The 10618-nt window shown below is 35.1% G+C and overlaps 1 protein-coding gene across 1 annotated transcript in view; it reads left to right on the top strand.

The window, feature by feature from the left end:
* Window positions 1-1549: 1549 nt before the first annotated feature.
* Window positions 1550-10618, top strand: part of LOC120631122 (rho-related GTP-binding protein RhoN-like) — a 172065-nt gene continuing 162996 nt past the window's right edge. Inside the window, exon 1 of the mRNA XM_039900566.1 lies at window positions 1550-1781. The gene's annotated coding sequence lies outside the window, so the exon portion shown is untranslated. The remainder of the gene's footprint in view (window positions 1782-10618) is intronic.

Raw genomic sequence — 10618 nt, 5'->3', positions numbered from 1 at the left:
ACGAAGAGACGGGTATGATGGGAATTGGGAAGAACACCTGAAAGTTTGGAAATCTGATCAAATCAAAATCACAAATATTTATTTTGTTTCGTGCCGTTGAAAAATAATACTTCGAAATTCGGGCAATCCTAGTAATTTACTAGTATTACTACTAAGTAGCACTTGTGGCAAGTGGCCCCGCTCTTCCATAAAATCATACTTATACAAATGGAAATAAAAATAATCTGATAAGTATCTGATCGGTAAAAAGATCATAATAAAACACTTTCTTATTGAAGACGATAAATATTTTTATAGATTTACCGATTTTTTTGTAGTGGGTATTTAGAATTTTTCACTGTGTATTTGTAAAGTTAAGTCTTACTAATTAATTATTTACTTTTTTGTTATCCCTAAAAAAATTAAGTGACAGAAGTTCAAAGAAATTGGTTCGAAGATAAGTATATCATGTGATATTCTCTTTTTATAACGCTACTTTTAGAGCTGTCAAATTAGTTTTGAGTTATGCGAGGGACGTAAGTACCTGTAGGATTTGTGTAAGAATCACACCATAAGCGTTTATTCACATCGTTATCCTTTCCCCTGGAGAAAGTTTAGTTATTCCCCCTGGAATAGCATAACACTTGTTTAGTCGAGTCAATTCAGTTAAGTTAAGAGATTTTTATATTTCGAATTCATTACGATACCATCTTTACCTACATTCCCGAGTTACAAGATAGCACTATTTATAGACCCCTTAAATGTTTTATTTATCTCTTTTATGCTATAAAACTATTACTAGGGCCCGCCCTGCTTGTATTCTAATCCTAAAAAAAATTGGGACACTATTTTATCATTAAAAAAAACATCAAATTTTAGATAGAAGCGGGCGTTACTTTGTGTAGGCACTAAGTCCAATTGTGCATTGTAAAGTTAACATCTCCTGAGGATACTCCGATCCTTGAGCAAAACGTGCGTAGTGAGTGCATTTTGGAAGATTTATGTGTTTTGGTGGGCTATGATTAAAGAAATTATAAATCAAACAGACTATTTGATCTAATCTTAAAGTAGTTATATTGAAGTTCCCACGGGAGTTCAGAAACATTTTAAAAGCGAGGGGCAAATTGTCATTTTAATTCACAATACACAAAAGAATCATGCCATCCTTTTCTAATCATTAATTAATGTTGAGTCAAAGTGGTTGCATTCTTCCTAAGCACAATTGTTGAGATGCTGCGCTTTTGATCCAGGCAAATATAAAAATTTCACGGTTCAATCATCTCAAATATCTAAACTACACGGTCTCGCTCTGATGAAGGGCTATTGTATATATCTGTCCCTTTTACTTCGGTATCCTAGACGCAGCGCTGATATCGACGCAGCCTTATCACTGACGCCGCACCAAGCAATAATTGCTTTTATGTATTCCGTGTAAGGGATGAATTTGATTTGTGTATACTTTGTATAAGAGGTTGTTCACATACCTGAATGGCCGTATCTCGTTACTCGTAGTATTCGAGAATGGATCTGCTCACATTCACATTTCCAGCACCAGTAGCGTTCAGGTCGTCGACGGGAGAGGACGTTTGTTTACTTTCGCGAAAACAGCATCCGCGTGTTCTGAATATAAATCGTAAACGAATCTCGATTTCTGTATTGAACAAAGGTTTTGTGTAATCACATTTTAATACTTTCGAATTATTAAGTTTTAAAATGTGTGTGTGCTTTTGAAAATTGTGTTCCTTATTTGTGAAGTTTTTTTTTCGGACACTTACCGGTGATTGGATAAACTTGTCTCGAAGGTATGTCAACCAGTTTGTTACTTACTGTAGTTTTTAATAATTACTTGTGTATTAAAGCGGGCACTCCGATACTGGTGATTTCCTTTCGGTATGCAACTCGGACCTGTTTTTCGTCCGGCCAAGCGTGGGAAGGAATTTTGTTTGCACTTGTAATGTCAGTATAGATACACATTGTTTTTTTTTAATAGTATTGCAATAAACCACGTAGTTAGTCTAGTTTCACGTATACAATTTTGATTAAACTTTTAATTATTTTTTATCTAGATAGACTAGATACAAGTTAGCCTTTACTGTAAACTCACCTGTGATGATGCAGTCTTAGGTTATGGCTTAGGGGAAGTACCTACTATCGCCATGAATATTTCTGCCGCTTAGCAGCATTCTTGCAATGCTGTGTTGCGGTCCGAAGGGTGTGGTTGCCGGTATAAATACAGGCACTGAGACTTAAGGCGTACCTAGGTGAGGTACCTACGCCTCAAATATGATAGGTACAGGGCGGCGTGTTACAGGACGTGCTCTTTGCATGCCCTGTGAAGTGTTAATCTGTGAAAAGGCGATGGTTGTCCCTCTTCCCATCACGTGAGCCATCTGCTTAGTCCGTCAATTATTATATATAAATTCAAAATCAGAATTTCTTTATTCATGTAGGCCTATCACAGGCACTTATGCAGCGTTCATACATATATGTTTACATAATTGTAAGGGGATGGTGATAACTTCGTTCGCCAACTTAAACCTAAGGCTAGGTACTAGGGTGCCAAACGCGCCCTGGTCTAAGAAGAGCCCACAATAAACTTAGCCGGGTAAATTTTATTTTTGTTATCACCATCTCACAGTAAATTTATATTAAGCTATGTGAAGCTAGAGCACGAAAACAATATATTAAAAGTAAATTTTTTCCATCTAATTTATTTAAGAAATTTTCGCATGTCACCTAGAAAATAAATGAATATAACAAAAAAATTATAAGTTGAAAAATACTTAAGACTTATTGTGAAATCCTTACCAATAGTTTCATAGGTGGGTAATTTTGTGATTATTTTTTCACTGATCGTAAGATCATTTATGGTAATTGAACAGGAAGGTTTGTGCTATCAATCTGGTGTGTTCCAGACAGTAGTGGGGTGGGTTCTATGTATAGAAACAAAACCTGTCACCCCACTCAGAATGGGTGAACGGGATACGCGCATCATGAACACGAAGGTAGGCCTACCTACACGAAACAAAACAACGCTGATTTTCAGCCCAGACCTGTGACGTCACAAGTCAAATCCCCTTACTCATAACATACACTTTCCTGGCGCAACGGTGAGAGCTGTGAATTTAAGAAGGTTCGATGCCAGACAGGGGCAATTTGGGAATTTATCTTGGCTTTGGTCTTGGCTAGTTACAACCCTACTGACAAAGACGTGCCGCTAACAGATTTACTGTTCCGGTGCTATGTCGCGTAAAAACCGATTAGAGTATGACTATCGTACTCCTTAACAGGTTAGCCCGCTACCGTCTCAGACTGCATCACTTACCACCAGGTGAGATTGCAGTCAAAGGCTAACTTGTAGTGGAATAAAAAAAATACACAAAAGTAATTGGTGATATAGATTTAAATGTAGGGATGTATTGTAATTTTAATTAAAAACAAATGTTTAAAATGTAAACAATCTATCTAAGGTTTAAGTAAGTAGGTACTTCAATCAACTATAAGTATAAGACTCTACCTACCAATAATAATTTGCTTATCAACAAATAAATAATACTTACCTATTTCCATATTATATCGTATAACTACTACATTCATATGTGTTGTCTGTGCTGTCTTAGGTTAAGAAACAACAATTTAATTAAAACTATTTATTCTTAGGTACATATTCAAAATTAACTTTTCATTATTTTCACTGATCAATCTCCTTTCATCTACAAGTCATTGGCAAAATACCTTGTGACCAGTTGGCATTCATAAAAGCCTTATAGAAGTTTCTTAATGACCAAAGGCTCCGCTTTAATCTCTCACAAGACAGAAAAATGAATGTTAAAATGTAAAATGTAAAGTTTATGTTGAAAAAGAGCAACTGCTGAGTCTTGCCGGCTTCTTCTCGGTAGAATCTGCCTTCCGAACCGGTGGTAGAGTCACTACAAACAGACAGTCTTGACGTTTGAAAAGTGCTTATTTTAGGCCTACTTGAAATAAATAAATAAACATACTACGACAATATACACATCGCCATCTAGTCCCAAAGTAAGCGTAACTGGTGTTATGGGTACTAAGATAGCTTATGTATTATGAATATAATACACATAAATACTTATAATATACCGATAAACACCCAGACACTGAAAAACATTCATGTTCATCAACAGAAGCATTTTCCAGTTGTGGGAATCGAACCCACGGCCTTCGGCTCAGAAAGCAGAGTCGCTGCCTACTGCGCCAATCAGCAATTCTTTAAAATTCGAAATTTAAAATGAATTTTGAATTTCGAATTTTAAAGAATTGATTTGTGTAAATGTTATTGACAAAATAATAGGTTATAGGCTCGCTTAGTACCGAGTAGGCCAGATAGATAGGCGTTATGATAATGACTCCCCCAGCGAGCAAACAAACGATTCATCTGAAGTGCCCATTCCAATAACAAGAGCAGATAGAGAGAAGGAAACAATGGGTAGCCTTGAGCATGACAAACGACCAGCGTTTAGCTGAATGTGTGACACAAATTCTTTAGTAAACTTAAGATTCTGGATATAACCAAATGAGGTTCAAACAACTTCATCTATTTACTGTTAAGTCAATGAAGTTCTTCAAAACGATAAAACTTAAACTAAATTAAAAACTAAACTACTAGTAAACGAAACTAAGTTTAAGTTTTTTAATTTAAATTTTTTAAAGTTTAAATTTCAAAACTTAAACTAAAAAAATAGACAATTATAAAGCGTTCATACATTTAACATGTTAACACTAATGTTAGGTGATGGTGATATCTGCATTCGTTAACTTAAAACTAAAGCTAGGAGGGTTCCAAACGCGCCCTGGTCTAAGAAGAACCCACAACAAACTTAGCCAGGTTTTTTTGTTATCACCATCTCACAGTCGAGTTAATATTTAGCTATGAAGTTAGAGCAATTAATACCCAAGCTTTATTATCATACATGTAATCCTTAATATAACTATTTTCATAAATACATATATAGATATGAGATACACACACAGAAAAACATTCTCTAATTTTATTATAAGCAATAATGTTTTCTTAGTTATTTATATTCATATTGAGATTAAATAAAAAATACTATAGCTACCTTTATGTAGGTATTATTTAGAATTTTAGTTATTTTTAATTTAATTAAGGATGCTGAAAATGCAAAAAAAAAGTTGAAATGGAAAGTGCACGGAGCTATTATAGTTTGCAACGTTTTGAAATGTATAAAGGCATGTATGTCCACGCTTTTAAAGTATACTTTACTCTCTCGATTTAGGAAAAAAAATTACAAAAGGTCAAAAATATTATATTCGTGTGTTAAAAAACCATGAATAAGAATTTCATTATAAAAACAAACCGTACCTACTTATCACTGATTCCGGTAGTCGATATAAAAGCGACCAATTAATTTTAAGGAGAAAGTTGATAAAAAGTTGATTTCAATTCTAGTTCACCTCACCGCTTCTAGTAAACGGATGATTTTGTTAACAATATATAATTGCTTATAATACAAAAATGTTTTATTGAGCAGATACAAAATTTGTATTTCAGATCAGAAAGACCCTTGTTCGTTTGCTATCTTAATAATATTGTTAGACGAGGTAAATATTTCAGAGCTTTTTTTGTGTGTCACCTGAAAATGAGATATATATTCTGGCTTTCAGTTTGTAGTTCATTATAAAAGTAAGAATAGGCATCGATTTGTAATAAGTAGGTACAAATAGGTCCACGAGAAAAACTGGGTATTAAATAAAATAAAAGCTTAAAGGAGTTACGTAATAGTAGATTGTTCAACATGGTAAACCAATCGGTAAACAATTTTACAAGGTTTACATTACGGGCGAGTGATCAGCTAAACTTGTTAAGGGGTTTTAGTGTAACTTCCTAGCGTAGCGAGCTAGAATCCTGAGTAAAGCGAGTGGGTTTAGGGTCGCCGAAGAAGTTTGCAGAACAACGCCTGTGTTGGATACCTACTCTTACTTCACACCTCTATCACAACCAGTTAATGTTTCTCAGCTAAATTTTGGAGGGAGTTTTAGATAATGTGCACTCTATGGTTCACTCTTCATTGGGCATTTATTAAAGCGATATAGTGTCGTTCATAATACATTAAAGGGACACAATTTTACGTCTATGGAAAATAGCAGCATTAGAATAAACAAAACGTTCTTCGGATGCGGGATTTTTCCTATTTCTAATGGCATTACAACCCATTAGTGTTTTAGATTTCAGAACAACATTACAACCCCGCTAAGCCTTATAAGTGGAAAGATGAAGATACTTTACTTTTAGATAACAGGGTCTTGTAATAATCCATTTTCGAGTGAGCGCTGTGAAAAGTAATTAGAAAAAGTAAATCAATATTACATCCGTGTATCTGTAGGTATAGCCTACATAAAAGCGTTATTACGCATATTAAGCAATTAAGCTAATGGTTTAGTAAACAATATATTTTTGGCGTGCGAGATGTGTTTGCGCATAAAGTTAACCTTTATCTGCTGAATTTATTTAGACAACAGCGTATGAATGACTATCGCCTTCGTAATGTGGCAATTAGAACGGCCGTTAAGCTCGTTTGTGATTTCAAAAGGGTAAGGGTACATTTAATTCGTATACAGGGCTGCATAAAAAACATTAAAACTAACCACTTTTGTTCTATGACTTTTCAAAAATTCCGTTTTAATTTATTTCATACAAAAACATTTATAAATCTATGTTATTTATGTAAAGTTAATACTAGAACTACTACGCAAAGACAATTATTTCTTATTGTAAGAAATAAGAAAGCACCTTTATCATCATCATGAACCCATAATCACGACCAATTGGCGCAGTTTGCAGCAACCCTGCTTTCTGAGCCCAGGTTCGTGGGTTCCATTCCCACAACTGGAAAATGTTTGTGTGATGAGCATGAATGTTTGTCAGTGGGTGTTTATATGTATATTCTATGTATTTATGTATATTATTCATAAAAAAAATATTCATCAGTCGTTATAGTACCCATAACACAATCTACGCTTACTTTGGGGCTAGATGGCGGTGTCTGTATTGTCGTAGTATATTTATTTATTTATATAATCGACCCATTTATAATACATAACGGGACGCAATTTTTAATTCGACAGGTCAGGTCTTCTTTCAGCACAAGAAGTTTAGGCCGTTGTCTACTAGGCCTGGCCTAGAGTACAGTTCTCAGGCATGCAAGTATTTTTTTTTATTCCACTACAAGTTAGCCCCAGACTGCATCTCACCTGCTGATAAATGATGATGCAGTCTCATGGATATGGCTACCATACTCCCTAACAGGTTAGCTAGGTTAGGTATGTTAGTTTTCTTACCACCAGGTGAGATAATGAAAAAAATATAACATTAAGTGCCTACGGTGGGCGAAGTAAAAGATAATTCAAACTTTTCAACATGCCATTAAAATTTCTGGAGATTTCTTTTGGGAAATATACTGTGATTTCTTTTCTCAGCAAACCTGATCTCGCAAATTAGTCTTTCGGGAATCACTCCGAGTTGAAAGTTGATGAGATTATCCTGCTGCTGCCCTCGTCACGCCGTTCAAATACCAAATGAAATCCTTACAGATATTATAAATGAGAAAGTTTGTTTGTTTGTTTGTCCTTCCTTAGCGGCCTAACTAAGAGAAATCTATTTGATTTTTGGCATAAAGTAAGTTGAAAAGACAGAGAGTCTTAAGATAACTTTCATCTCAGGAAAACAAATGGTTCCCACAGGATTAAAAAAAACGACACAGACCGTGGCGACGCATCGCCACGCTATATGATTGAATTTTTGTATTTCGTATGTTACAATAAAAATGAATATTAATTTTGTAATAAAACAGTCATTATCAACCGACTCACAAAAAGGAGTGGTTATCCATTTGGTTGTATTTTTTTGTAAATTTGTGAAACAAATTTGTTATGCTTCATCTTTTCATTATGAAATATCTGCAATAACTTACAGAAAACAATTTTTTTCACATCTGCCAGGCGTCCTGTGACGGCTCACTCGTTTTTTGCTTTTCTGAACGTGGTGTGGTGTACAAATAAAGAGTAAAGAATCTCTTCTGATTTAAGGGATAGGATAGGATAACCTCGTCCCAATTTTTAAAGATTCCTAGCTGGCCATATTTGGCCCTATCCTTTACCTGAGTAACCTTCAAGGTGCATTTACATTTCCTATACACCGCCGAAACGCCGTTAACGAGAATATCAGTGACGGTATTGTTCAAGTACTTATGAGTCATTCCGCGCGGTTGTGCCTGTTTGTGCAATTTTCTTAATCTCCTGTCATTTCGAGGCTGACGACATACGTTTGAGTCCCGGCTTCTGAAACGATGATCGTTAATCGAGTTAGCTAACGATCAGCGATCATTGTTAAGATGGGCTGGTTGGATACTGATCCAAGTTGGTCTTATTCAGGTCCCAAATATGCACAATAATTTATTGTATCTCAATGGTCGATCAGAAAAAAACGTTCATCATAATAAAAATAGTGTACCTATGCAGAAAATAATAAAAGAAGTTTGTTTGCAATTATATTAAACTAGCTTTCCCGGCGAACTTCATACCGCGGATCATTTGTTTTTTAAGAATGTTATATTTTAACACTTGCGGTTTAAGAAATTTATTGTTTTCATAAGGACAGTATTCACTTACATGAAAACTTAAGCTATTGCATTATAAGGTTTGCTTACTTTGCAAGTCGGCTATCTTATTCCGGTCTTAGAGGAATCCAAAAAATCAAATATCTTAAAAATTGGTTATAAATGGTGTAACCAACATAGTTTTTTTATATATATAGATGTATGCAGTATGTTTGCAATAAAATAATTTTTGATATTTTGAAAAGAATCCATTTAAATTAAAGAACTTAATTTTAAACAGTCTGTTAGTAAAATTCACCTTCTTTAGGTAGATACTATGAGTCACTAATATGCAATTAATAATAATATACCATAGTTGTATGCTTGTCATATTGCATTACGGTCTTAGAATAATAAGTAGAAGATCCTGTGTAAACAATGTCGGTAGAAACAAGATACTGGCTTGAGTCTATATTATCATATTATTATGTGGAAACGTTATCGGAGCGTATTCTACTTAATAATTCCTTGCTTAGTTAGTTCGGAGACTATGTCTAACAAGATCTTCGGTACCATAAAGAAACTCTGCAGGCTCTCCTATGTATAAATATTATGCATATTATAGCATATAGGTACAAATAAATTTAAAGACGCCTTATGATAATATATATTTTTATTCCACTGGACCCCCGCGACTTCGTCCGCGTATGAGTCAATCGAGAAGCTAGAAAATTTTACGTGGTTTCTTACCAAGGTATGCATACAGCAGGAAAATGCATAAAACGGCAAAATTCCTCTTTTTATACGAGTTATATATCAATTTTAGGGTATGCAGTGATTTAGTGCATCTATGAAGTGCACGCCACTGCATACATCCATACGTCCACCCTCAAAAACTTTCGCATTCATAATATTAGTAGGATGGTACGCATGCGTTTAATCAATGGCCTTGCGACTAACAGTTATTCGTGAAGAGTTATGTTCTTTATCTCCCCTGTAATTTATCAGATCCTTATTAAAATAATACCATACATGCTTCATGAAATCGGTTCAAATTAAACGGAGCAATGAAGTAAAATTAACAAAAATTTTCATCCCATTTCCCGGAGGAAACTTATTGTTTATCGGGATAAAAAGTAGCCTATATGTTGACCCGGAATATCAACTACCACCATACCAAGTTTTATTTGAATCCGTTCAGTAGTTATCACGTGATGCCCGGACAGACAGACAAAAATTTAATTAAAATCTGTTTTGGACTCAGTATCCCGGTCAAAATTTTCAAAATATGTTAAATGTACAGTAATCTTCCAGTTACAGTTTTATTATAAGTAGGTATAGATGGTCCGCCCTTGACTGTAATCTCACCTGGTGATAACTGATGATGCAGTCTCAGATGGTATTGCTGACCTGTTAGGGGTATGGCAGTTATATAAAACCCGTACCACTATTCATTGGCTTCGTGGCACGTCTTTGTCAGTAGGGTGGTAGCGGCCGACTTGCGTAGTGGGCAAGTATGATTTGCATTAATGGGTATTTATTATATGTCGTATTTATTCATATTTGCTCTTTAAAATAATTGTTTTATAAATATAACCTAAAATAAACTATTTAAAACTAAATAAAATCTAAAACGTCCTCAAAACCACCGCAGCGAGGCACAGTTCCTAAGATGCTGGCAGCATTGCCCCTTTGGATGGCCAAACTAATTCGTTGGCCAAGGTAACTAACTGCCCGCTCTAGGATCGCCGGTAGACTCGATAACCCTTTTCGATAATTCTTTGAAAAGACCTCCGGACCCCACGGTCCCAAAGTCTCTACTCCAAAAGGCACAAAAATGAAGCTGCTATCCAGGTTTTCATATTTACGCCTCTTGGCCTGCTCGGCACTGGTAGCAGCCGCACCCACCATTGACGAGGTGGCCTGGACGTGTGATGCAACTAGGGTATCAACACAAGTTGCATCCCACAGAAGTATAAGTATTTATATATATTATTCATACAAATATTCGTCAATTATCTTAGTACCCATAACATAAGCTGCGCTTACTT

The sequence above is a fragment of the Pararge aegeria genome, chromosome 17, assembly GCF_905163445.1.
Source record: "Pararge aegeria chromosome 17, ilParAegt1.1, whole genome shotgun sequence".
NCBI lineage: Eukaryota > Metazoa > Arthropoda > Insecta > Lepidoptera > Nymphalidae > Pararge > Pararge aegeria.
The sequence above is the reverse complement of the archived record's forward strand: the minus strand, read 5'-3'. Positions and strand labels throughout refer to the sequence as shown.